Genomic DNA, 25,945 nt, shown 5'->3' with positions numbered 1-25,945 from the left:
AGAACTGAATACCATGCTGTGCACAATGACAGTCCTTTTGTTTTCTTCTGTCAACACCTTTCTGGAATGGGTAAATTAGTATTTTTATAGAATATCTGCAGAAAGGGAGGAAATAATTATATAAATTGCCATACTCTCCTAATAAAGCCCATAAAAAATCTTTTCTTTACACCTATCATCTTCTAAAACTGCAATAATTACAAACATAGTTTTATAATTGCTATGCTTTTCTCTAAATCTCTAAAGCCAGTTAGAGCTGAAGAGACTTGCAAACATCTTGTCACACTGAAACCACTAACAGGATGGACTATTTATATATTCCTTATCTGGAGGATAAGAATAGTTCTTTCCCCCTAGCCAGTTTATCTGGTGTATTAGCAATATAGATTATAATCACAGATGCCATTAAATGAGTTGCACATTTGATACTGTTAATACAATGTTTTTGAGATACTTGACCAGAAATTAAATATGACACCAGTTAACACTGATGGAAAAGATGCTTAGAATTACATCTGTTTTAAGTCCTTTACTCTCTTTCACTGGTGGGATTTAAATACTCTGTGTCATGCAACTAAATCTTAACCAATCTTTACAGATTTAGTGCTGTGTTGTGATTTTCTTTGCATTTCTTCCCTTACACATGGAGTAGCTCCTGTGAGAAACATGTCGCAGGTCATATCTCCTAATAGTTATACTTCTAACACTAAAAATTGATTTAATTCAATTCAGATTCATTTTAAAACTTGAAATTTGTATTCACTGTAAGATCAAATTTCAGTGTTTCTGTGCATTTTCTAAGATGTTGGATGATCCTTTTAAATACTTTGAGAAGTCAAACTCCTCCTTATAGTCATTGTGGAAAGAAAAGTGGCTGCAATTGTACTGTATTTAATATCTACTTGATATTTTCATATGTATGATACAATATAATATAGATATTTTAAAATTTGGAATTGATAAAAATACCCAAACTTTCTAAAAAATGGTATGGCTTTTTGTAGCTAACAGTTATGTGTGTGACATAGTAAGGAGGCAAAAATAATACTGTATTATGTTGAATAAAAGAACAGTTTGTATTTGCCCAATTATTGTCTTCAGGAAATTTCAAGTTTGAGAAAAAATATAAAACATATGTTTAAATCTATACAATCAATGAATTGGACCACAGACAAGCTCTCTTCTCCTTTACATCAGTATAAACCTGGATAAGCCACTCAGCATCATTACTGCTATTTGTGATGTATAACTGTGACATTGGAAGGAAGGCAGGATCTATAAATTTTCAATATTTGTACTGAAAACGCATTAGTAAGAGTCACCTGGATTTAGGACACAAAGAAATTAGAAGCTGGAAGTGAAAAATGCAGCAGTCTGGTATTTACACCTTACCTAGAGTTAGTGGTTTGGGTTTTTTTTTCTTTTTACTTTTTCTTTTCCTTTTCTTTTTTTTTAGTGGGGTGCTGTTCTTTTTTTTTCTGGCAAAGTAAAATCAATAATACCTCCCAGGTCTCTGAAACACTTTAACAGCTGGAGACTGAAAATTTCAGGAAAGGGGGGAAAAAAAGCCTCAAAGAAGTAGAATGCCTTGAAGTATAATTGAAGTTTTGCTCATTAAAGGCAAACCTGTGAAGACTTGACATTTCATCAAGTTTTCAGCCAGAGTTCCTAAGGAAATAGGCTTGAAAAAGTTGTACAGAGAACTGAGCTTTCTTTTGCAATGTTACCTTTTGACAAACCTTAGTCAGTTGCTCCATTTTCAAGACATAAAACGTGCAATTTAGAGCTTTTCAGCCAACCTGTTGACCAAGAAGAGCATAAGCTAAAGGAAGTTGCACTGTCATAGTCATTATAAACAGATTCTAGACATTGTCATTGTTCTAAGTACTTTAGTGATTTCCCTCTCTAGACAGGCTCTGATGCTTTGGTACCGGTCTACTACGGACTAAAAGCTGAGGTAAACTACTCCAAAATAGACTGAGTCTCAAAGAATAAAAACACTTGAGAGCAAACAATATAAAGGTCACTGAGAAACATTACTTTTTCTGTATTTATTTATACTGCATTTCAGTAAAGGCAGCAAAACCATCTTATTTGAAATATATCAGACAATAATGGACTGTGAAAATTTACACTAAACCATCAGCCCAAGGGGATATAGATACAGCTCTCTTTCCCACCCCATAGTAATGTCCCTGTCACAACGATATCATTGTTTATTCACTGGATTTTATCTGTATCCTTTCCGTGAACGGCAACAGATGTTTGCAGCCTTTCTGCATTTGCTTTTTTCTCATAGATTATTATCATTACTTTCCATTGTCTCCTCTTTCTTCCCCGTATCCTCATTTCTAAATTTTAGTCATTACAGGATGGAGATTATGAGTCCTTGAATATTTGCCCACAGTTTTTATGAAATTATCAACATCTACACTCAAGTTTCCTTGGATTTACTGCTAGTTAAAGATATTTGTCTTACATAATGAGCAACTAAGAGCAAGTTTTTATATACTCATTGTTTTCAAGAAGACTCACATATGGTATAATTTTTCTAAAAATCCAAAGTGTGTCATATGTGGTGAGTGTTAAGGAAACTTCCCTGTCTGACCATCCAGGAGCCACTCTGGCAGTCACTCCTGTACCACCTGAGCTGGGACTGAAGCCCCTTCAAAGCTACACAGCCCCCCCCACTCACATCAGGTTTTCTCACCAGCTCAACTCCAGCTTTCCCACAGCAGTCTTTCAGACATCCTGATCCTTAAAATAATTTAATCATGGTGCAATAATTAAATAAAAAAACCAACAGCGCAAGCTGGTGCTTGCAAGGAGGGACCCAGGAAGAAGGAATCCCTGGTTTTATATGCCCTCACAGTCTTAGCACAGGAAAGTCTTTGGATCATCAGCTCCTGCTGCGTCTCCCAGCATCCGAACCTGGCCAAGCCACAGGTCCCCGTGTCCTTTGTTATGCAAAGGATCAACAGCTCCCGGCCTCTTGCCTGGGGCTCCCAGGCACCCAGAGCTCAACCTGCATCTTGCACACGGGAGCTACCTGCACTGAATGTATACCTCAACTGTGAGTATAGAGTAGTTATGACAAACTTCTACCATGTCTCGTAGTCTAGTCATTGAAAAATCATCAAACTGGAAAAAAAAAAGTCAATCTTTATTGAGCTACAATACCCTAAGGTTGATGATTTACAAATAAAAACTTCATCAACAGGAACAAAACTTTACTGAGTCTCTTGATAGAGTTTTAGCATTTTGAGAAGCAGGTTCACTTGCAGGAAAGGGAAATTCATTAAACTGAGATCTAAGCTTTTTTGGAACAAGAAAGGATGTCAACTATCCAGCCCGCTCTAAAGTATCTCCAGTGATCAAGGGTCTTTATTTTTTCCATTAAATTGATGATTACTTTTTGGATCATTTCTGAAGACTTTCATGTTATCGGGCACTGAAATAGCTATTTTCAAAACCTCATGGGGGGCAACACTGACAAGTTTGACTCATCCAAGGAGAGATAATTCTGTATAATAGTTTTGAATTTGATGTGTGTGCAATAGATTAAAGAAGAACCCAGACATTTAAACTGTATTCTGAATCATTTGGTCCTGGAATCTAACGAGAAAGATTTAGAGATGAGTTAGCATTTGCTATTGAAAATGCTATTTTGTTGAAAAAGGCTTAGTGGAGTCTATAATCTCTGTCAGGAAGATACTCTGTTTGGAATATCCCAGTGCTAAGACAATCATTTGCAGTGTTTCTGTGCTCACTACAACCTTACTGTATAGATCAAAATAACTAGATCAAAAAGCTCTGAAAGTTATCTCATAAGTTGTATGTTAAAGGTCTGACATGTCGAAACTATTGCATATCTTCAGGTGGTCTGCAAAAGCACATCAAATCTAGACATAGGCATTCCCTATGTGTTTAAAATGTATTATACATAGCATAAAGTCTCTGACAATATGTCTAACCAGCTGTGTGCTTGGACCCTCCAAAGCCTTCAAGAAAGCCTTAGGACACTTTCTAAATCAATACTTTTCTCTGAAAGAGGAAGAACTAATTCAAACTTTGTGTAACTTTTAGATATCTTTTTACCTAAGTTCAAGCGTACCAATTAGATGTATTCCAGAGAGTTCTTTTCATGGTCTAGCAAAACATCTGAGAATACCATTTTCCTGCACTGGGCAGTTCTACTCCATATGCACAGGTATAATATTAAAAAAATAAGTCAGAATGACTGTAGCTAGAGAGCAAGAAGGAAACAGATTGAAAACCACAACTTATTGGGACAGTCATATTAGGAATGTACTATTTTGATTTGGACCAGCCCTCAGTTTATGTCTGTTCTTTGTCACTATAATACTATTTCTTATTTTATTTTGTCTGCCTCGGTATTACTTTTTGTATTCCAAAGGCATTTCTTTCTGGGGACTTTTACAGATCATAGTGAATTTACATGGAAAAGTTCTGGTAGTGAGAGATCTACGGGCCTAGCTTCTGTGGGAAAAAAAACCTCTGTGAAACAGCAGTTGCAGCTGGAGAAGAGCGGAGTCAGAATATGTGAGAGAAATAGCTCTGCAGACACCAAGGTCAGTGAAGACAGAGGCAGAAGAGGTGATCCAGGTGCTGGAGCAGAGACTGCTCTGCAGCCTGTGGCAAAGACCATGGTGAGACCCTTCAGTAATGCCCCTTCAGCCCATGGGGGCGAGGGGGAGCAGAGATCCACCTCCAGCCTGTGGAGGACCAGGACCCCACACCAGAACAGGCAGATGCTCAAAGAGGACTGTGACCCTGTGGGAAGCTCATGCTGGAGCAGTCTTCCAGCAGGATCTGTTGACCCATGGAAAGAGGAGCATTAGGTGACCCACTCCAAGACTAACCCTCCCATAATGTTATGGTTTGTATACAATTCTGCAAAGACTTAAAAAGTACTTTCTTACCAAAGTCAGAGAATATAAAACATCTTGTTTATATCTCTCCATATTTCATTATAGTATTATCTTCAAGAAGTTTCACAGAACATTAGCAAATTTCTGGTAGAATTTGATAAAGTATTAATCTGTTTTTATTTAACTAAGTTCTGTTTTCTAGGATACTAATACAGGGTTAATTACTCATTATAGACCATTGCAAGTCTTATATCTAGGAGTTATCTTTAAACAGCACAGAAACTCAAAAAATTTAAAGTATTTTCCTACAGACCTCTAGAATGCTGTGTAATCTGTGAGTGCCAGCTGAGTCATTTAGTCAGCCATCCCAGCCCTGTAGTAATCACCGTAATCATAGATTTGGGTCACTTAAAACATTTAATATCAGAACATAAATCTCTCAGTCCTGCAATCTTAAGTTACTGCTTAGACGCTTACAGCTGTGTAGAACCTAATAATCTTCTTCTAGTCACCAGATCTGTCTCTTTCTATTTTTCTGTATAGATGAACCTGAGGAAAAGTAGGACCACCTACAGAACAAGATGGAAAAAGATGACAAAATAACCAATGTTATCATTTAATAGGTTTCAGAGTATCACTTGTCTCTGCCTACAAGTTTGAGAAAAAGTTGCACCAACAGTTTGACATCTACAAAAGGTTTAAAAGATATAAAATAAACAAATTGTCAGCAGAGGAAAATCTTTCCTCAATACCCTTCACTTACTCTCATATTTTTTCATGATAATAATATATATGATGCAGATACTTTTTAGGGGGCACTAAATGTCAACTACAAATAAAATATTTAACTTTGCAGTATTCCTGAAGTAGAACATAATTTATTTTTACAGCTTTTGGGGGTAATATACATATACACTTTTTTTTCCAGAGGAAATATATATACACAATTTTCTTCATCAAAACAAAAGCTGGCTTCATTAATTTTCCAGTAACTGTTCAATAAGCACATCTAACAGATCCAGAAATAAATGGGATAAATGTTTACCTTACAAAGGATCTTATTGTAAATCTATGATGTATATATAAACCAAACTACCTTATACTAGCCCCTTAAATCTCAAGTATTAAATTTTAATCGATTTACAGTTTATTTAGAAAGAAGAAGAAATAGTTGCAAAGAGAAGAGCAAATATTGATTAGACATTGGAGGTGCCACTGAAAGATGAAGTTCTTCCAGCAAGTTGTAACTCACAAAAATATATCTGGCTTCATTTGTTTAGTATATGCAGATCTACTGTATTGCTTGTGTGTGTGTTGGCACTCACTTTGCTGAGACCTGGAGTTGAGGGGGCATCTGACATCACCTGTTTCTGTGTACGTAGGCGAGAGGGAACTAAAGCTGTCTGTTAGAGGGAGCATCTGGCATCATCTGCAAAGAGGCGAGCTCAAGCTGTTGAAACCATCTGTGGAGAGAGAGATACACAGAGAGATGCAAGCTTCAGAGACCAGCAAAAAGTACCCAAACTGAAAAGCTATGTTCTCAAATAGAAAACCTGCTCCAAATAAGTTCTTAACTATAGATAATTTTTGCATGCTGATAGAAAAAATGAGGGAAGTTTCCCTGGTGACAGAGCCATCCATCTCTGCAGGACATCAGATATCACAACTCCACACAGATCCTCTGTATGGGGAACATTGGAAGTCCACAGAGGTCAACGTGTTGCAACAGGAAAAAGCCTTCTGACTTTTATTTTTGAGGTGAAAATGCAAACATGTCAATCCTCGACATCCTTTTCCAAGTCCCATTCAACCTTCCAACCTCTGCTATTGAAATTGGTGCTGCTGAGTTCTTTATGTACCCCCATAAACAAGGACATTTTGCCTCTTCTTTCTTAGTCATATTTAAACTTGTCTCTCTTAAACAAACCTAAAACCTAGGTGGATTGGTACAAATCATTGTGGTGTTCATTGCCTCAAAGAGCTAACACAAATCCTTCCCACTGGAGCTCTCATTTTAAGCAACTTCTTGTCACTTTTAAAACCTCCAAGGATTATTCCCACCTCCCCTGCAGTTGTATATACACACTGAGGATGAAGATTTCCACTGCCGTGGTGTTTGGAATCCTGTCTTCTTAGCGCCTTTTTGTTGCATTTTTCACACAAACAATGTCATTTTTTCCTGTTCCCACTTCTGTGTGGAAACAATTTTTAAAAATCCTCACTTCTACTTTAAATCCTTCCTTCAAGCTTGTCTTTGTGGCGATGATAGAAACCACTTGTCAGTGATTAGCCAGCTGGTGTGACCACTGCTTATTGTACTGGTTACAGCTGTCTTACTGCTGCTTTTCTGTTTCCTCTCCATCTGTCTTATCCACCTGCTGTCTCTCATTTCAAACTTAAATTTAAGCTCCCTGGACAAAACCTCTCAGTTTTTGATGCTTTTACAGTGCCTATCACAGTGTGTCCTTAGCTATATTCTCTTTCCATAGAAACTAATATGCGATAAGCTGTCTAGGAAGAGGGACGATGCAGATTCCACATCTCAGTGTGATTTACACCATCTGTTCACTGATATGAAAGCCTGAGCAAGTTTAAACATTGCTGGTTGTCTTGGAAAATTACCTGAGAATTAAGGTGAAATAGCATATTTTGAGTTCCAGACTGTCATGACTGCACCCTAGAAAAGCCTGAATGGGAGTGTTTTATACAGCAGTGGAAAAGGCAAATTTGGGAATCTACCTGTTGAAGGAAGGACAAAACCTATACTATAGGTATTATGGCACGCATACTCATACAAGTTGCATGATATTCTGCAAAATATTGTATACAATACCGAGGTGCATACACCATGTGTTCACTGGAAAGCCATTTGCTTTTCACCTGGCCACAGAACAGGCTGAGTAATAGCCATAGAATCTCAAAGAATAGAAAGTGGAAATTGTGAAGTTGTGTTTTAGTTTCACCACTTCAACCTTTTCTTCTGATATTTTGTGCCAGTGTCCAATTTTAGAGGTACTTTAGGGGTTCATTTTAATTACGAATTTTTTTCAAAATTACTACTTTTTTTCAAAAATACTACTAACATTATGAGGATATCTCTTTCCAATAAGGCTTTCCTAATTATAACCAGGTCTAATTCAAATGCTATACAACACCATATAACCATACTAATTCAAATACAGTTCAATAATTTCTATTTATTGCAGAATCACATAAATCTATAAGCATGGTTGAGAAGGCACCTCTGACAAAATTCAGTGTGATATCGGGAAAAACTAGCTATATAAGATTAAATTTATTATACTTATTGTCTAAAGGCAAATTTATGTGCTCAAGTTTAAAGAAACTCCATTTACCTGTTCATAAGTTTGCAGCTGTGTAAGAATGAAGACATCATGCTTTGAATCATTATTCAAGTGCTCAGCACTTGTTTTGGACATCTACATCTCACATATAAAAGAAGTAGGCTGGAATGAAATAGGGCTGTGAATTTGAGGTACAAAACCTAAACTGCCACTATCTTCACAGATTTTCTTATCCTGATTTATGGATGTCTGCCAAAAGCTTAAGTTTATTTATTTTATATTGAAAATTTCCCAGATCCTGTCCTTAGTGCCTTCTTAAACTTCAGATGTGTGTAATACAAGAGTGACAGATCTAGCAGAGATATTTTGAATGAATAAAAACTCATGAACATTATTATTGTTAAGATTTAAAATTACAATATTATTTTCTCTGCTTTTATTCCTGATTTCTATGTTATCTTTTCTGAACTGATAACTTTATTTATACAGTGCTAGAAGGAAAGATAAAGTAAGAATCCAGTCCCAAAGTTTGCATATGTATCAGTGAAAATGCAATCAGATAATATACAAAAACAATGGAACAACTGAAAATTCAGCCAAGAAAACCAAGCATCCAACAGCTTCCCCTCACAAAAGACCACCCAGGACAAAAGCTTCAGAAATTCTTGTATTATGGCTATGAACATTTCTTGGCATCTGTTCCCAGGAGCACTTTCCAAACAGGAATGTATCCTAGCAGCATCCAGATTCCCTTCCTTGCTTTCCTCCTCCTCCTTCCCTTCCCCCTCTTCCCTTGGCTTCCCTGCAAAAAAATCAGACACCACAGACTGAAGTGAAGGAGTGAAGTGCTCCAAGAGATCCTCTGGTACGGTTGATTAGGAAACTGCAGCCCTCAGGCACTCCACAGTTTGCCCCAGCAGGTAATGGTAAATTGGTACACTGGGGATTAAATATTTTAGTCATAAATGGAGAAAGGCAAAACAAGAACCATAGGCAGAAAACTGATTTGAAAATTCACAAGAGAGCCAAGAAATATTTTAAGGCAGCTTTTTTTTTTTAAACACTGAAGGATTTGATGTTAAAAGAAACTCCTTGGTGAAAAAATAAGTGATCTTAGTTGACCTGAGCTACTTTTACCATGCCTATATTTTGGTCAGCTGGAAGGGATTGTGATAAATGCAAGATTTTTTTGATTAAATCACTTAGTATAGTGTTGTGGCTTAACCTCAGCCAACAACTCAACCTCACACAGACTGCATGACATGGAAGGAGAGAATGGGGAGCTCAAAAGTGAGAAAACTCCTGGGCTGAGGTAGGGATGGTTTAACAGGTAAAGAAAAGCCAGACATGAAAGCGAAGCAAAACAGAATTCATTCATCACTTCCCATGGGCAGGCAGATGTTCAGCCATCTCCCAAAAAGAAGGGTTCTATCTTTTGTAACAGTGTCTTGGGATGACAAACATCAACACTTCGAGTGTCCCCTCCTTCCTTCCTTCTTTTTTCCCAGCTTTATATGCTGAGCATGACACCATGTGGCATAGGATAACTGTTGGGCTAGTTGGGCTCAGCTATCCCAGCTGTGTTCCCTCCCAATTCCTTGTGCATTATTGGTGGGATGGAATGACTCTGTGCAAGCACTGCTCAGCAAGAGTGAAAACATCCCTGTGTTGCCAACACTGTTACCAACGCTAATCCAAAACACAGTCCCAAACAGCTCCTATGAAAGGTAGGAAGGGACTTTTTATCAGGGAGTGTAGTAATAGAAAAAGAGGTAATGTCTTTAAACTGAAAGATTTAGATTAGATATTAGGAAGAAAATCTTTACTTTGGGTGTGGTGAGGCACTGGAACAGGTTGCCCAGACAAGCTGTAGATGCCTCGTTCCTTGAAGTGTTGAAGCCCTGCACAATCTGATCTAGTAGAAGATGTCCCTCCCCATGGGACCATAGTTCCAGGATTGGAACTAGATGGTATCTGAGGTTCCTTCCAACCCAAGCCATTCTATGATTATTTACACTCTATTTGGGTATTAAAGTATTGAGTATTTAAGGTTATTAATTAATTTATACTATTGAGATTTAAAGGTTTTGAACATTTCCTGCCACAAAGCAAGTTTTTTCAGGTCTGGGCTTCATCCTGTGTTTGCTTGAAATTTCATAATATTGATGACTTGTGAAAATTTGCTGGTCTTAGTTACTTTTCAATTTAAATACCATAGCAGATATGAACATGTAAGCCAAAGTGAAGTTTCTCTCTCTGCTTCCCTTATGTCCTTTAAGAAAATATGCCTCCCTTTCTGCCATTTAAGGATACTGGGACAGAAAGTTAGTTTCCCTTAAACTGGAAGGGAATTTACATCAGGAGCATAATTACATAAATTAAATTTGCATAAACCTCAAAAATAAAACACATTATTTTCGTATCAATTTAAGAATATATCCTAAACACCTAAAATTTTCAGGTTCACAGTCTTTTATCTATGTCCTGTGGGTGAGGACACTAATACTCATCTCCAATAATCAAGTTTGAATTTAGTTAATTACAGCTGCTAACTTGTGTGATTGCTACCTTTACTCAGGTAGTGGTCAAAACTCTGTGATAACAACCACTGTCACCCAGAATGTAGCTTTCAAGCAGTGACAGGCAATTACACTCACTTTAATTTCTGTAATTGTTCGTATTTCTATTTTTACACTAGTGCAGCCTCCTTTTTTTAATGTCCTTAATAAGAAAGATGATTAAAAAGCCTGTAGTGTCACTGATTAATCTACACTTCTTCATTACTTTCCACCACCGTTTGTTTTCTGTATGTTCTGCATCAACACACTTAATTTCTCTTTTAATTTTTTTCTAAGCAATTACCAAAAATAACCCTGATTTAGTAATGTCTCTGAGAGCCCTTTGTTTCTGATTTGGGGCTATTTCAAAGTCATTAATTTGCTAAATTAATGTAGGTGGAAAGTACTAAATCTAGTGATATTTTTTTTTTTCAGTCTTCTTGTGATAGTAAACCTATTATGTGGCACATTAATTAGATATAGGCTAAATTGATCTAGGAGATTTTAGTTCTCAGGAATCTAATTTGAAAGACCTATTTCTATATCTATTTAATCTATTTGAAAGAAATAGTCTGGTGCTGGGCTTCCTATGAGCTATTTCTGTATGTGAATGCAGTCAATGGCTTCAGTAAACAGCGCAGATTTCAAGGGGTCCACAAAATTCAGAAAGCTGCTTCTAGTTTTCCTTTAGTAACAAAAACAGGAACCAGAGCACAATACTTTCACTGCTATACATGGTTGCTCTGATAGTATCTTCATGCAGGATCTCTCACCAAACACTATAGCAGAAGTCTATTTGCAGTTTGAGATGGAGATTAATGAACAGCTGAGCCTGTGTTTTACCACACAGTTCATTATATGAGTTGGTCATAGAGCAGTATAAAAACATCACAATGATCAAAGAGGATGTTCATTAGTCTCCAATGACATTTCAACTGTGGTACCAAGAATGATGGGTGAAACAGTCCATTGTCTGGTTTCATTGCTGTTTTCTTTCCAGATATATAGTGTTTAGAAATATAATTCATGTTTCAGTAATTTGTAAATGTTGAGCTAAATACCTGAAAGCCTTCCATAATAAGTAAGATTTGTGGTTTGTTTATTTTTGGGGTTTTTTCCTTAATATTTCTATTTGTAACATTTTGCAATCAGGTCTACCCTCCAGTCACAAGAGTACCGTCCCCTTCCCCAGGGGAAAAAATAAAAAAAGATAGAAAAAACACCAAGAGAAGAACATTAAGATTCTTAAATAGTTTTTTTCTGAACATGAGCTACTTCAAATTGCATTCATGTATTTACATCATTACAACCACTGCCTTTTTTAGTTATTTAACTTTATATACTTTGTACTTTGCTGTCTACCACAGACTTTTCTTTTGGTGTTTTTTTTTTTTTTTTTAATTTATAAACAGTCTACCTTTTAATTCTTTTTTTATTTGGTTACTTTAGCTAAATATTAGGCTACAATTCCCCAGTGCCCATGTCCTTACTAGGTGAAAACCCCAAGAATATAAAATCTATGGAAAAATGTCTTCTTATCTTAGATCAAGATATCTAATATGAGAAATAAGTTTCTGACTAAAGAACACAGTCCAATACAATTTCAGTCTAACACTTACTTCTCTGTCTGATTGCCAGAAGGATATGGGAATTTGTTTTTTATTGTTTTTCTAAAAAAAAATAGAAATAAGAAAAAAAGACCAAAAAAAAAGGAAAAAAAAAAGGTTAAAAGAGAAAAGAAAAAAGGGAAAAAAAGAAAAGGAACAAGAAAAAATGAAAATTAAAAGATTCACTTTGATTTCATTCAGTAAATTTATACATGTGTCTCACTCTGCAGTTAACTATAAAAGGACCTTTATCATGAAAGTTAGGAAGAAAAGGAAGTTAGTAATAATTTTCTTCTCTTAGCTTCACTACACACATATAGTTTTAACTACATGAGTTTTGGGAAGAGATTTACAGGTTCTGGGAAGAGGAATGAGCCTCAAGAGTTTTGACACAGTGAAAAATTCAAGAACAGATTCTGTGGAGCAGTCATATCACAAAGATTTTCTTTGCAAGCTAATACCTTCTACCTCAAATATTACTCAAGGTAAGTTATTTGTCTGACTTGTATTTGGAAATACATAGATAATAATGAGTAAAATACTCATAAAACACATAAGCCAAGGGCCTTAATTTGGTCTTGCAAAGTATTTGAGATTTGTACATGTTAATGACAATTTTATATCCATGTTATTGCTAAAACTGTTATTTATGAGGTTTCTGGTAGTCTATATTATTAGTGTAGCAAGGTCAGCAAATAATTACTCCTGTTCATTTTTCTATATAATCTCTAATTTTTGTTTTCCTCAAACACCATCATATCTATGAAATTATGATGCAGTGCTTGCTATGAACAGATAATGTGGGTTTGAATAAGTCCCTGCCTTTTGCCCAGGCCTCCAGCTGCTGGCAGTATCTTTACTGAGGTGGCCAGCACCCCAAGACCCACTCTCATTCAAAAGTTCTTTAATAATGGCTGATTCAATCTGTTACAGAATGAATTATTTATTTAATAAACACAAAATTAACAGACATAAGGCTTAAGGCTATTACTACACAGGAATAAGACAAAAACCAGACAATTAGTATTATACATGCAGGGTTAAAGGTACCATTAATTTTATGGATAGTGAAGAAATAGTATAACTTAGGATCTAGTGCTTCTTACCATCCAGTTTCTGGTGGAGCACACATCAAAAACCTTTCCCTCAATTCCCAGGAAAGTAACCACAGAATCTGCACCCAGGCTCCCAGAAAAAGTCTCACACTCTTTCAGAGTATGTGGGTAAAAGGCTTCTCCCTCCATGATAATCTCTAGCATTTTTATAGTGTAAAACAGGCCTTTTGATCACCTGTGTTTTTTTCTTTTTATCTCTTCCCACATCTGTTCTCCATACCAAGGTGTTGATTCTTGGTTAGGCTGCAGACCTTTTGGTGTCAGGAGATGATAGCTGCTGGGCCTTGCCCACCTGGGTTATCTCTCCTATCTGCACTGTCCACCTGTGGTGGGGAGAGGGGTGATACGCTCTGCCACAGTGATGGCTAGAACCAAGATTAGTTTTCAGACTTTCTCTTTAGTCACATTTCTTTTCTCTGAGAAGTAGAACTATCTTGCAGAAAATAAGACGCTTGAGGTTTGAAAGCATCACTTAAAAACAATGTGAACTTTTGCATCTATATTTGTTTAAAAAAGAGAAAAAAATTATTAAGATCTGGATGGAATCAGATATCTTGTGGGACTATAAATTGTTTGCAGCTTGATTTTACAAACAACATCCCTAGTAGGCTTGTGTGCTGTTTAAAAAATGGTGTATTTTACAAAAGGAACATATCTTTTGGAGAACTGGAACATAGAGTACACCTACAAAAGAATCTTCTGCCTGAATGCAAGGTTATTCCAGCCCTCTGATGTAAAGTAAAATTAAAATTACAGTCAGAAGAAGTCCCAGATGCAGAAGTAAAGACAGCCTGGAGCTATTATTTTTTCACACACTGTTACTGCCTTTCAGAAGGTTTCAATACACAATACCACTGAATGAGAAATGCAACATTTCTTACTCATACCAGTGCTTTGAGATCAGAGCAGCTGCCCTATTCTAGGGAACACCCTTATCTTGACACACCAGGTAGTAACCCAGATACTGCAGCATACTGTGTACATTGATAAACACAAGTTAGTCTCACCCATCCTTTGATTTTACCTCACTCTCTCCAGAGTAGGGACATCTGTTTTACAATCAGTAATGATACTGGTCAGTTATTGCTGTCTAGCAAATGTAGGATAAAGTCTGGAGTGTTTCCTGACAGGGTAGCTCATATACAGAAGATTTATGAGGCATTTGAAGAGGGAAGGTACAGAAATACATCAAAAAGACCTATATTCCCTCTTGATGATGCATTCTAATTAATGGACAGTGTTGTTATAAGCCAAAAGGAAACCTGAAAATATTGGTAGGTAGACCTTTTCTGACTATATACAGCAGCAAACAAATATCAATTCCTTAAATTAAGAAGTAGAAATCTTTGATTAGTGTTTAATGTCGTAATATCTGTCTGATAGAAGAGTGAAGTACATTTTTTGTCCCGTTATGGATACAAGTTCATGCTTTCTCAGCTACCTGACATGTTCTGGATGTTGATGTACAATTTGAAGTTTTAGTTGAAAGAAACAGGATAAGGATCAAAATAGAAATGATGTAAAAAAAAATCTTGCAGATTTTATTGGAACAAATGCATATTTCTTAATTAACTTAGTCATTAAGCTTCTCGTGTCAGGTTTCATGAGGTCAGCTTAGGTAAATTAGAGGGACAGTGAAAAAAAGCAATTAACTGAAAAGTTTCTAAGACTTTCACTTGATTAAAAACACTTTTAGAAACTTGGGTCTAGAAATATATTGATAATAATTATTTTATTATATTATTGTATAATGATAGATATTGTTATAATGACATGGACCTATAGATCCTTTGAAGTTGAGGTAGATGTAGATATAGATGTAAAGATAGATAGACAGACGATAAAGTAATAACTCTTGTGGCAAGCCACCTTTAGAAAAATTGAACTCAAGTATCAGCCATATAAAGAAAGGAGTTCTGTTGGGGTCCCTCCCCCGCGCCCGGTAGCCCTGAGGGAGGCACGGGGTTTCCCTGCCCCTGCTCAGCCTCGTTCCCCATGGGTTGGTTTGTGTTCCCCTGCGCGGGCAAAGCAGCTCGGGTGCGGACTGTAGGAGTTCCTCGGCAGAGCCCCGGCCATGCGGCTGAGGAAATAAACATCTCTGAAACATCTAGCAAGAATCCGTCCGTATATATTTCTTTTCCATGGGACTCCTGGTTGGATATAGGCGTGTTGCAGTATCCCCACTGCAACAGAGTTCTATGTTAGGAGAAAAATTAGAACCAAAGCAACATAAAAAATGTGAAAGAGAAGAGAGACCTGCCTAAATCAGCATTCCGGAATCCCTTACCCATATCACCTCTTCACTGACAGTGATCTTCCTTATGAGTACATTCTCACAGCTGATTCCAAGTGTGGAAGGTGAAGGGGATGAGAAATGCTTTAGTTGGTGACTATTATTCCTCATCCAAAACGTACAGGTTCAAGACAGAGAAAGCTGAGTTTCCATTTTTTAGGGAATGAAAATGTGGCAGAATGCTAGTAAAGCAGAAAATTTTAAATGTCTGCGAAATTCTGAAACTGTGTCATGACCAGATTAAATTCTACTGACTGCAAATTGCTCTGGGCTGAAAATGAGAAATTTTATTCAAATGTGTAATAGTGTTTCTTATCTTTGTACTCCTAGGTCTTCAGTTTTTCTCTTGCTGCATGTAAGTACAAAGGGAAAATAAACACAGAGAGAATTCACAGGTCTTTTCTGGTCACCAATTGGACTAATCTGAAGTGTTGCTCCTTTAAATGTTTGTGTGAATAACCATAGTTAACGAAGAAAGAAAAGTAAGCTAAAGAAAAGGTTTTTTACTTTCTGTTGTTATCCCCAATGGTGTCCACAAATCAGAAACACTTTTTTTTTTTTGACTGGGGTGGCACTGCTTCTGGAAATATTCCATTTTATTCTCATGAACATCTTCCCAAATTTACTTTTCTGACATCTTCCCAAATTTACTTTTCTGACATCTATGTAGTGGCAGAAAAATAACCCAACCAAAAGAATAAGGAGTAAGTAATTTTAAAAAAGGTACAAGGGAGGAAGATGATTAACTTAAAGGATTAGTTTTATTATTTTGCATTAAGTAATCAAATCTGAAAACTTTATATAGATCTTTCTTTAAGAAGTATATGAAAAACTTGTCCATTTTTGTTTCCCATTCCAACAGGAACTCAGTGATTATTTTATTTATAAATTTTAGCTGCTAGCATGAGTGCTACATCACCACATCTTTATACCATGCCTGTCTTATATCAAAATTCCTAAATGAAGTGAACATTAATGTCCATTTATTGGAAAAATGTCACTATGTTATGAAGAAAAAACCACACAGCCAACCAAACAAAAAGGACTCCCATAACAAACACTGGCCAGTTCTTCTTTATCATAAGTAAATGAAATTAAAAGTCTTTTATACCACTTTATATTTAGACTGTCTTCATACTGTGATATTAAGGCTTCCACTTTTCCTGTAGGGAATGCTTTCTCTTTTCTATTTTCCAGCTAAGGTTCACTTTCTCCAATTCATATTAGGGAAAAGAAAAGACAGAGATAGAAAAGTATAATTGACTTAATTTAGTTTAATTAACTTCAAGAGAATGGAGACAATTAGTTAATGCATCATAATGAATTGAATTATGAAATTAATTTCTCCCACTGGGAGAAAATGATCCCTGTAATGGGAAAAGTAGATATGGAACAAAAAAATAGAACAGCAGGTTGTTTTTTCTCCATGTTAGGTTGACCAATCCAAAGCAACTGCAATACTACACATGTACTCTGTGGTGGCATTCAATGTCTTGCAGGTGAAGCCTGCTTTGTGAGTTCTAGGGGAAGCTGCTGCCCTAAAATAACTGAGTGGGGACAAATTTCTTATTTCTGGAAATTATCATTAGCCTTAATTCAGCTTTTAAGGTATAGAAGTCAGTAATTGTAGACTTGTGGGTCTAAGTGAAATAGTGAAATGTCTCTAAGCGAAAAAGAAAAATAAATATATATTAAAAAAACAACCAAAAAAACCCACAAAAAACTGTCATCCAACTCCTTTGAGAGCAACTTAACACTCTGAAAAAAACAAGCCAATTTATATATCACATTAATAGAATATTAGTTGCATTAATCCTGGCTCTTTAACCATGTTATTGAAAATTGAGATCCCCATCAAAGTGAGCTACCATAATAACTCAAAAAGTAACTCAATTTAGATTTACTACTTTTTCCTAGAGAAGCAAGTTGAAATGTTTTAACCATTATTAAATACTTTTAAACCTACTTTAAATAACTGAAAAATCCCTACCTTTTTTGGCTATATAAATAATTTTGCTGGGAAAAAATCTCTTAAATTTTGGAACTGCTTAGTATTTCAAGTTTTGTCCTTTTTCAGAATTGTACTTTTCAGTGTAATCCTGGTGAACAGAAGAAAAATATTTGGTTACATTAGTATAGTATCATCTATTTATTTTTCTATTATTCAATGTATTTTAATCATTTAATACAACAGGAAAAGCAGATAAGTTCACAACGTTTCTTTCATAATGCAGTGCCAACTGAATTACTGGAAAATTACAATTGTACATCAACTCGTAGTAAACATGAAATCTAATTGTTACTGCTAGGTAATAGCATTCATTTTACCACAATCATCTTTCTCTTACTTCTTAAGCTACTATTCAAGTGCTCCAGTTGTATATTGTTTGATGGTAGAGAAACACAAAATGAAAGCATAATTTGGAGACTAAAATAGTCAGTTTCAGCAAATACAGTGTTTTTTTTACCTTGAGAGCAGGAAACTGTTGCAAGTCTCTGATGTAGAGGGTCAAACTAGAATCTTTTAGGAATTTCAAGGCACTGTAAAGATTTTTGAGTGAGTTGAAAAGAAGGGAAGGAGAAATGCAGTTATACTTGAAGAAAATATACTTGCTCATCAACTCACTGCTTAAAAAGAGGACTTCTTTGGTCTTGTGTTCTTTTGCTATGAGATGCAGACAACACTTTTAATACAGTTTCACTTACATATAATGGGTAGGAACAAAACATGCAAAACTAATAATGAAATATTTTCAGCTTTTTAATTTTACATGACTTTCATTGAAAAATTTATCATACTGCATAACTATCAGGATGAAAATGAGAATCCATTTAATATCAAAGCGACTGTCACATTGATATCAGCTGCAGAGAGAAGTGGCAGCCTGCACAGCCAGTGCTCCAAGGGCTGCATTGCAGCACCAACCACAGAGCACCAAGCACAGAGCACGGAACAAAACCTGTGTGATATTCTTACTAATGCCCTTCAAGAGTGTGTTCAGCTTGCTATTAATTTATCACATGTAAAATAAGCCTACAGCCACATCAGAGAAAGTTTTCTGCCTTTATGAATGAGATCAAGTTCATATGGAGGGCTAAAAATTGATGTGTGAGGTTTTTAGAAAGGGAGTCAAAACATTTCCAAAAGAAATTATGAAACTTTGGTGAAGTATGTTACATTAGGAATTAGCTAGATGGTGCTAAAAGCTACTTATGTATTGCTTAAGCTAATGTGACCAAAGGCAACAGTATTTTAGGTCAGAGGTGATGATAAACTGGATCATTTTATTTGACTGGCACTTTGATGGTTGTCATTGGTGGGAGAAATAGGATATCTTAAATAAAACTAAATAGCTTCAGTGTTTGAGACAGTGGAAAAACACAGCCCTAAAAGAATCAGTTCTTTGCATAAATATTGTCAGCTGAGCAGTGAAAGACCTGAACTTCCTTTGAGATTTCAGAGGAGATGTCTAAAATGATAGCTAGGAGGAGATAACTGCTTTCACTATGTCAATAGCATAAATCTAAGAAATCTAACTTAGGCATATAAGTTCATGTTCAATTTTCTATCAAAAAAGGATGTACAGAGAATAATCAAATTATTAAAAAAATTCTCCTGACAGTCAAAGCTAGTGTGTTTTTCATGGGATTGACATGAATGACACAAAACAGGGAAAGATTGTTCAAAAAATTTGGTAATAAAGATCCTTTATGTCAGATAGAAGTATATAGATGATAAAAATCAAAAAGAAACTATATAGAAATTATCTACGATAGTAAAAAAAAAAAACCAAAATCAACAAAAAAAGAGGATTCTGCCTACCTTTTAGTAATGCACACTGCTGTCATATTATAGCCACATTTTTATGTGTACAAGCCTGTTGACGCAAAACCATGTTTTGAATAACAAGTACTAAACCTGTTGCGGTATAATCTTATCCCACTCAGTACCTTCCTCCTTGAAGAAGAGCAGGTCTCAGCTACATGTTCTTTTGCAGAACCCTGTTTCTATCCAGGACTAACCTCCACTATTACTGGTGTCGGCAGAAGCCAGTAGATGTTCTGCTGGCATTAACACTTAGATATTCTGCTTAAGATTCTTTAGTCTTAATCTAGTCATGCTTCTCAAGCAAACAGAGTAAAAATCAATCAGTAGTACACTAAGTAGTGTACTGCAGATGGAAGTGGTTGGAAATTTCCTGCCATAGTGTCTTTCAGCAGAAAGAAATATAATTATGATAGGGAAAATTGTGCATGAAATCTACATGATAGAAGAAAATGAGAGTATGAACTTATACCCCTAGGAAACATTGAAACAGCTTAGGCAGAGATGGTTCATTTCCAGCTTCTTCTCTCTCTCAGAAGAGAGAGATGATTTAGTTCAAACCGAAATGTTCACTTGACACGGTTCTGATTATATGAGAAGTTTGGATAGCATCTGTTCTAAACCCTCTATTCTCAGGAGCTGCAACTGTCTCTCATATGTCCTTACAGAGAGTTAAGCTGTTTCTTCTGGGAGAATAAGTAGAAGACAGTGGAGCAGGCCACACCTTGCTGCCAACTGCATTATTTCTTGGTAATGGATTGTGGAAAAAAGACTTAAGAGAATGAATTTTGTCCATTTGGATAGTATTTCTTGTTCAAAATTTCTTGCCCAGTTTTCAGCAGGGGAAAGGTGATTGTCTTGGTATGTGTAATTCAGTGTGCACAGTTTTCTGATTACCAGTTATATTATGTTGGTTTAGGTATAATTTAAATTAACATTTTTTCTTCACTATACTTTTTTACTAATGCCAGAAAATGTTATATAAATAAATATTTTGCAATAAATGTCAGCATATCAAATTTTCTCATTAACTTTAATTCTTGTTTTTTTCTAAAGAGAATGCAGAAATCCAAACCAGTTCTCCTGCTGAGATTTACTTTAAACAGCCGTTTTTGATTCCAAACTCATCCCTCTCACACACACTCCCTCCTTTGCCTGCTCTTTTATTTTCCTAGCTTTTTTTACTTTTCCTCCAAAAACAAAGGAGATGAAAGCTATGCTATCTTGTGAAATCAAAAGTAACATACATTCCATTAATTGGATTCATGATTGCCTTTCATACATATGCAAACATGTACATACATATGCAAAACAAAAAGCTTTTTATTTAGTAAAACTAGTATTGGGAATAGGTCCTTTCGTAAATTAGGTGTTATGTTACCAAAATTCAAACATCAATTGATACCAGTAGCATCATTTAATACCAGTATCTTTGATGTAGATGTAATGTAGCTTGGAAATACAGTCTGAATATACTGAGAGCATACTTAATGATGTCATACTGAGAGCAGGTCTAATATTCATTTGAAGATCAGTAATTTCTGACTTAATCTTCTGAAAACATACTTTGGGTTTTCAGTAACATTGAGCAGGAAACTATTTGAATAGATTTCACCAAGATGGTTTCCAGTTTGTTTACAAGGAAATTCTGGTGATGACAAGAAGCTTCACCACTAATGGGGTTATAACAATATAAGATTTATTTAAAGCCTAAGCTCATTCCTATTGCTGCATTCCTTCAAAGAACAGGTATCACTCATTTCTGGAACTTTAGCAGAGACCTCTCACTACTGCAGGGAAACCATGAGACACTGGAAAAAAGATTTCAAGTATCATCACTTGCACTAGGGAAGCTTTTTTCCTACTTTTTTACTTCTTTTTCACAACATAGTCAAAGTTGAGAGAACACATCATCATGACAATTCCTAGACTGTCACTTTTGCAATTCAAGTTATGCAAATGCAAATGTCTTTGTAGTTATATTTTCCCTCACTGATCAAAAGATGGAGAGAAGAGTTCCCTTCTTTTTAACATTTAATGTTTCTGGGAAAGCAAAAGCATGAGGATTCTTCTCCCCATTCACCAGTAAATGAGAATACACAACTCCTTGAAGCAAGAGCATGAGACTGCAGTGTTATACTTTGCAAGAGGAAAAATGTATTAACCAGTAAGATATGGATCCTCAACCACACAATCTGTACTTCATTACACTGATCAGTCAGAGTGGTACAGGGCCACCAATTCCAATCTTTTTCAAAAAAATCCACTATGTCTCAGGTAATTTCTAAGCTTCCTCAGTAAGAGTTTAAACTACAGTAATACTCATGCAGTTTAGAGAACCTAATAAAAATTTATATTTGGCATGACAACCCCCAACCCATGAGCAATTAATTTTATTTTTCTGATCTGGAACACTGACAGTGATATCAGCTCCTCTCCATTTCCAGCCGAATGAATGGTATTTAACTGCTTAGTTCAGTTAGCAGGTTTAGTCTAGTGATGCTAACGTGTATTTCAGCAGAGGCATTTGTATTTCTCTAGTGTGTTGTGCAACTTGCTCTGCTCATGAAATTAGACTGCTGTCTATGCCTGAGAGAATTCATTTAAAGTTGGTTTGATTATGTCTAGACTGAACGGCAGCCAGTGAAGCATAAAATGATTTCAGAAAGTTTTGACTTAATAGCTTTCTGGTGAAAATGTTTTCACAGTCAAGTTACTTGGCCATGAAGTAATTGCTGTATTAAGAAGGAGTCCCTATCCTAGACACATCAAGATTGGGAAGCCCATCAATTTATCTGAAACCTGCATATCCATCTGACTGTGTATCAATAGAATTACATAGGAGAATGGACTTTCTATGGTTACTATTGAAAAAAAAAAAGATGTGAGGGTTCTGGATTGTACCTGGTTAACAAGAGATTTTGATGCATGAGAACTGGAAGACTAAAATATGTGGCCAAGGATAGACTGTGTCTGGAGTCCACACTTCAGTTCCTGAAGTCAGCTGATGCAGGTGTGAGAATTCCTATTAAATTTGTCTTTGGGTTTTCTAGACAGAGAAAAAAAACCAAAAAGCTTCCAGAGCGCATTAGTCTGTCTTGCCCTGAACTGTCAAGACAATTTGCACATTTGCTTCAAAAATAGCCAGCCCTTTGGAGTATATGTCAATTTCTTATTACTATGTGGTAGTTCAGATAATGATGCCAGATGTCTGGGTGACAAAGCATGAGTCTTATGAATGTTTTAAATGGTGAGAACAGAATGTGGCCATTAAAATTTAGCTATACATACACCCTGTGTGTGTGGCCAAGGAGCTAGATAGAAACTTCTCCTCTTACAACAGGTGTTGCACCAGACACCACTGCTGCTCATAGGGTACTAGAGATAAGTTTAGAATGTACTGTATTGCAACTGTTTCCAAGAAAAGATTCCTGAGAGAATGGGTTCGCTCTCAGTAGTTGAGGTGTTATATAAAGAAAAAGTCACTTTTATCTCAGCAGGGGGATGAAAACCCATCAGCAACTTTATCATTTCCATCGATGGACAAATTTTCTATAATTCAGGACACTCCTTTAGGTAACTTTGACGGTTTTAAGAAACATTTATTTCTTTCTACAAGAATTAGGCCTCATGGTTTCATGTATCTACATGAAAAAGAAACAACACCACCAAAAAACCACAAAAAACAAAAAAATAAACAATCGCCCCAAAAAAACCCAACAAAAAACAAAGACCAAAACCAACCAACAAAACAAGATACCCAAACAAACAAACAAACAAAAAACCTCAAAAAAAGCCTAAACCAAAAAAAAACCCCACCCAAACATGCTGTAGCATGTCTGAGAATCAGACAAGTTCAAAATTTCAATTACAATGTGTTAGTGGTTTTCAAACCACCTGAGAAAGCAAAAGAATATAATGACCAGGTTTTTTTACCCCAAGAATACTTTGCAGTACAGGCTCATGAAAATATCTCACTCAGCATGTCAGGAATGTGTATAGAAATGTTTTATATAACCATTTCAAATTTTTGCAGATGCTGAAGAAAAACTAAAAAAAGTATCTCTGATATTTTGCAGTAAATTCTGGGAGGTAGCTCAATTGTCTCATCTTAGAAGAAAGATTTTGCTGTTAATTTTAAGCAATGGATTATACCTTCTGGAGATACACCTATTTATTATTGTCAAATGACAATGACAAATTTCAAAGACATAAATCTCAAGAAATTTTTTAAATTAAAACAAATCAACATTATTGGGCTTATTTCCAGTTTATACTGTTAACCTCTTTAATCAGATCATCTCTCCTGTCCTTGTCCTCATCTTGTCAGAACAAAACATTCTGACACAAAGAGAATATCTTTTAGATATACCTGATGTTATGGAATTAGTTAAAGAGAGGTTAGTGGGAATGCCCTTGTTCTGTTCTTAGGGTGGAGGGATAAGCGTGTACTCAAAATTTGATTACCAGGTAATTCTGAGCTTATTCCTTTCTGAAGAAATATTTCTACCATCAAGCTATTAAAACACACAACAAATGAGTGTGACAGGAATGTGTCGAACAGATGAGGAAGATCAACTCTTAATTATGATTATGCACATTAAACTTTTCTATTGCACTAGAAATTTCTGAGAAAGGAATATAATACAAACACCACATAGCATTGCTAAATAAATTAATTAACTCATTGTATCATTCTTTTGATAAAGGAGAACAGTAACTGAGGTGGTGTCAGGGCACTGAGTATTCTGGTAGTTTTTAATGGTCCTGACCACCTTTTCCCGGGATCCCTTCCCTCTCTCTTGACATGGGTGAAGAGCAACATTGCTACTCAGTTCAACTCCTCCAGTACTGGTCTGAACTGTGCTGCAGTTATACTTGTGCTCAGCTGTCTTTCCTGCTCATGCTGAGAAGGTTGGAATGACCTGAACCTGACTCCTTACCTTGCCTAGGCTGATGGTTTCTGTACTGTTTATGGTACCCTCTTGCTATCACCAGCTCAATTCCACTCGCCCTGCTTGTGCTGCTGCACTACACCATGGTCCAGGCCATCACTGGCTGTACTGTCACCCTGGATCATAAGCTGCCTTCCCTCTTGAAATGACCCTGTTTCTGCTGCTCCCTGACACATATCTAGCTGTCAAGAAATTTTCAGTTTGAGATTGCTGTTTATTTCTTTCTTATACATCAAGCTGACACAAATAATATTATCCTAATTTAAAACTTGTTCACTTCAGGGATTTTGTATGAGTTTATTGCTAAACTGGAGGTGTTTCATTTTGGAGGTTTTCTTCTTAATGTTTTAAAGAATAGAATAGAATAGAATAGAATAGAATAGAATAGAATAGAATAGAATAGAATAGAAGTCGAATTGAATCAAATCAAATAGACAGAATACAATAATTCCATTGGAAAGAACCTACAATGATCATTTCATCCAACTGCCTGACCACCTCAGGGTTGACCAATAGATAAATGTGTTTTTAAGGGCATTATCCAAATACCTCTTAAACACTGACAGTTTTGGGGCATTAACCATCTCTCTAGGAAGTCTGTGCCAGTACTGGACCACCCTCTTGGTAAAGAAATGTTTCCTAATGTGGAGTCTGAACTACTATGATCCAGATATGAACCACTTCCATGTGTTCTATCACTAGGTACCAAGGAGAAGAGCTCAGCACTTCCCTCTCTCCTTCATCTCTTCAGGAAGCTGTAGAGAGCAATGAGGTTGACTCCCAGTCTAGTCATCTCTGGACTAGACAAATCCAAAATCCCTAGCCACTCCCCACAGAACATTCCTTCCAGCCCTTTCACCAGCTTTCTTGTCCCCATCTGGATCAAGTACCTTAATATTAAGTAAGAAGAAAATACAAGATATCTTTATAACAAAAACACCTATTTGCATTCCTTCTGATCATGCTTTCCATGTATTTTTCCTTCAAGTTAATCTATCAAATAAAAATAAAATAAATTTCTTCATGGTGATTGAAAAGCTCTAAAAGGCTGTTGAGTATCTTCCTCCATATATTTCAGTGCTGTCCTTTGATGTAATGAGGGTTATAATCTGGTTATATGGCTCTGTAAATGTTTTCCTACTTGCCTTCTCACCTAGGTGCTACATCCAAATCTTTCTCTCTGACAGTAAACTCACTATTTTTATTTCTAAAAACAAATTTCTGGATATTCTGCTATTAAAAAATCTTCATCTTTCTACCCAGAGAAAATGGATAATGAGCATTTCCTTCAGCTGAAACCAAAGACCTGTGATTAATTATGTTAAATATATGTTTGCTGTCAGCAGCTAGGAATTTTATTTTAAAATGACAGCCAGCCTGATTGCTTGAGAATC

The 25,945-nt window shown here is 36.0% G+C and overlaps 1 long non-coding RNA gene across 1 annotated transcript; it reads right to left on the bottom strand.

Annotated features, from left to right (window-relative positions):
• Window positions 1-5,050: 5,050 nt before the first annotated feature.
• On the bottom strand, window positions 5,051-13,598 carry LOC138107329 (uncharacterized). Its single transcript, XR_011149414.1, has 3 exons — window positions 13,469-13,598; window positions 6,218-6,355; window positions 5,051-5,461 (listed from the first exon to the last, which is right to left on the bottom strand). It is a non-coding gene; the product is annotated as an uncharacterized lncRNA (long non-coding RNA).
• Window positions 13,599-25,945: the final 12,347 nt, after the last annotated feature.

Source organism: Aphelocoma coerulescens, chromosome 3 (assembly GCF_041296385.1).
Source record: "Aphelocoma coerulescens isolate FSJ_1873_10779 chromosome 3, UR_Acoe_1.0, whole genome shotgun sequence".
Classification (NCBI taxonomy): Eukaryota; Metazoa; Chordata; class Aves; order Passeriformes; family Corvidae; genus Aphelocoma; species Aphelocoma coerulescens.
The sequence above is the reverse complement of the archived record's forward strand: the minus strand, read 5'-3'. Positions and strand labels throughout refer to the sequence as shown.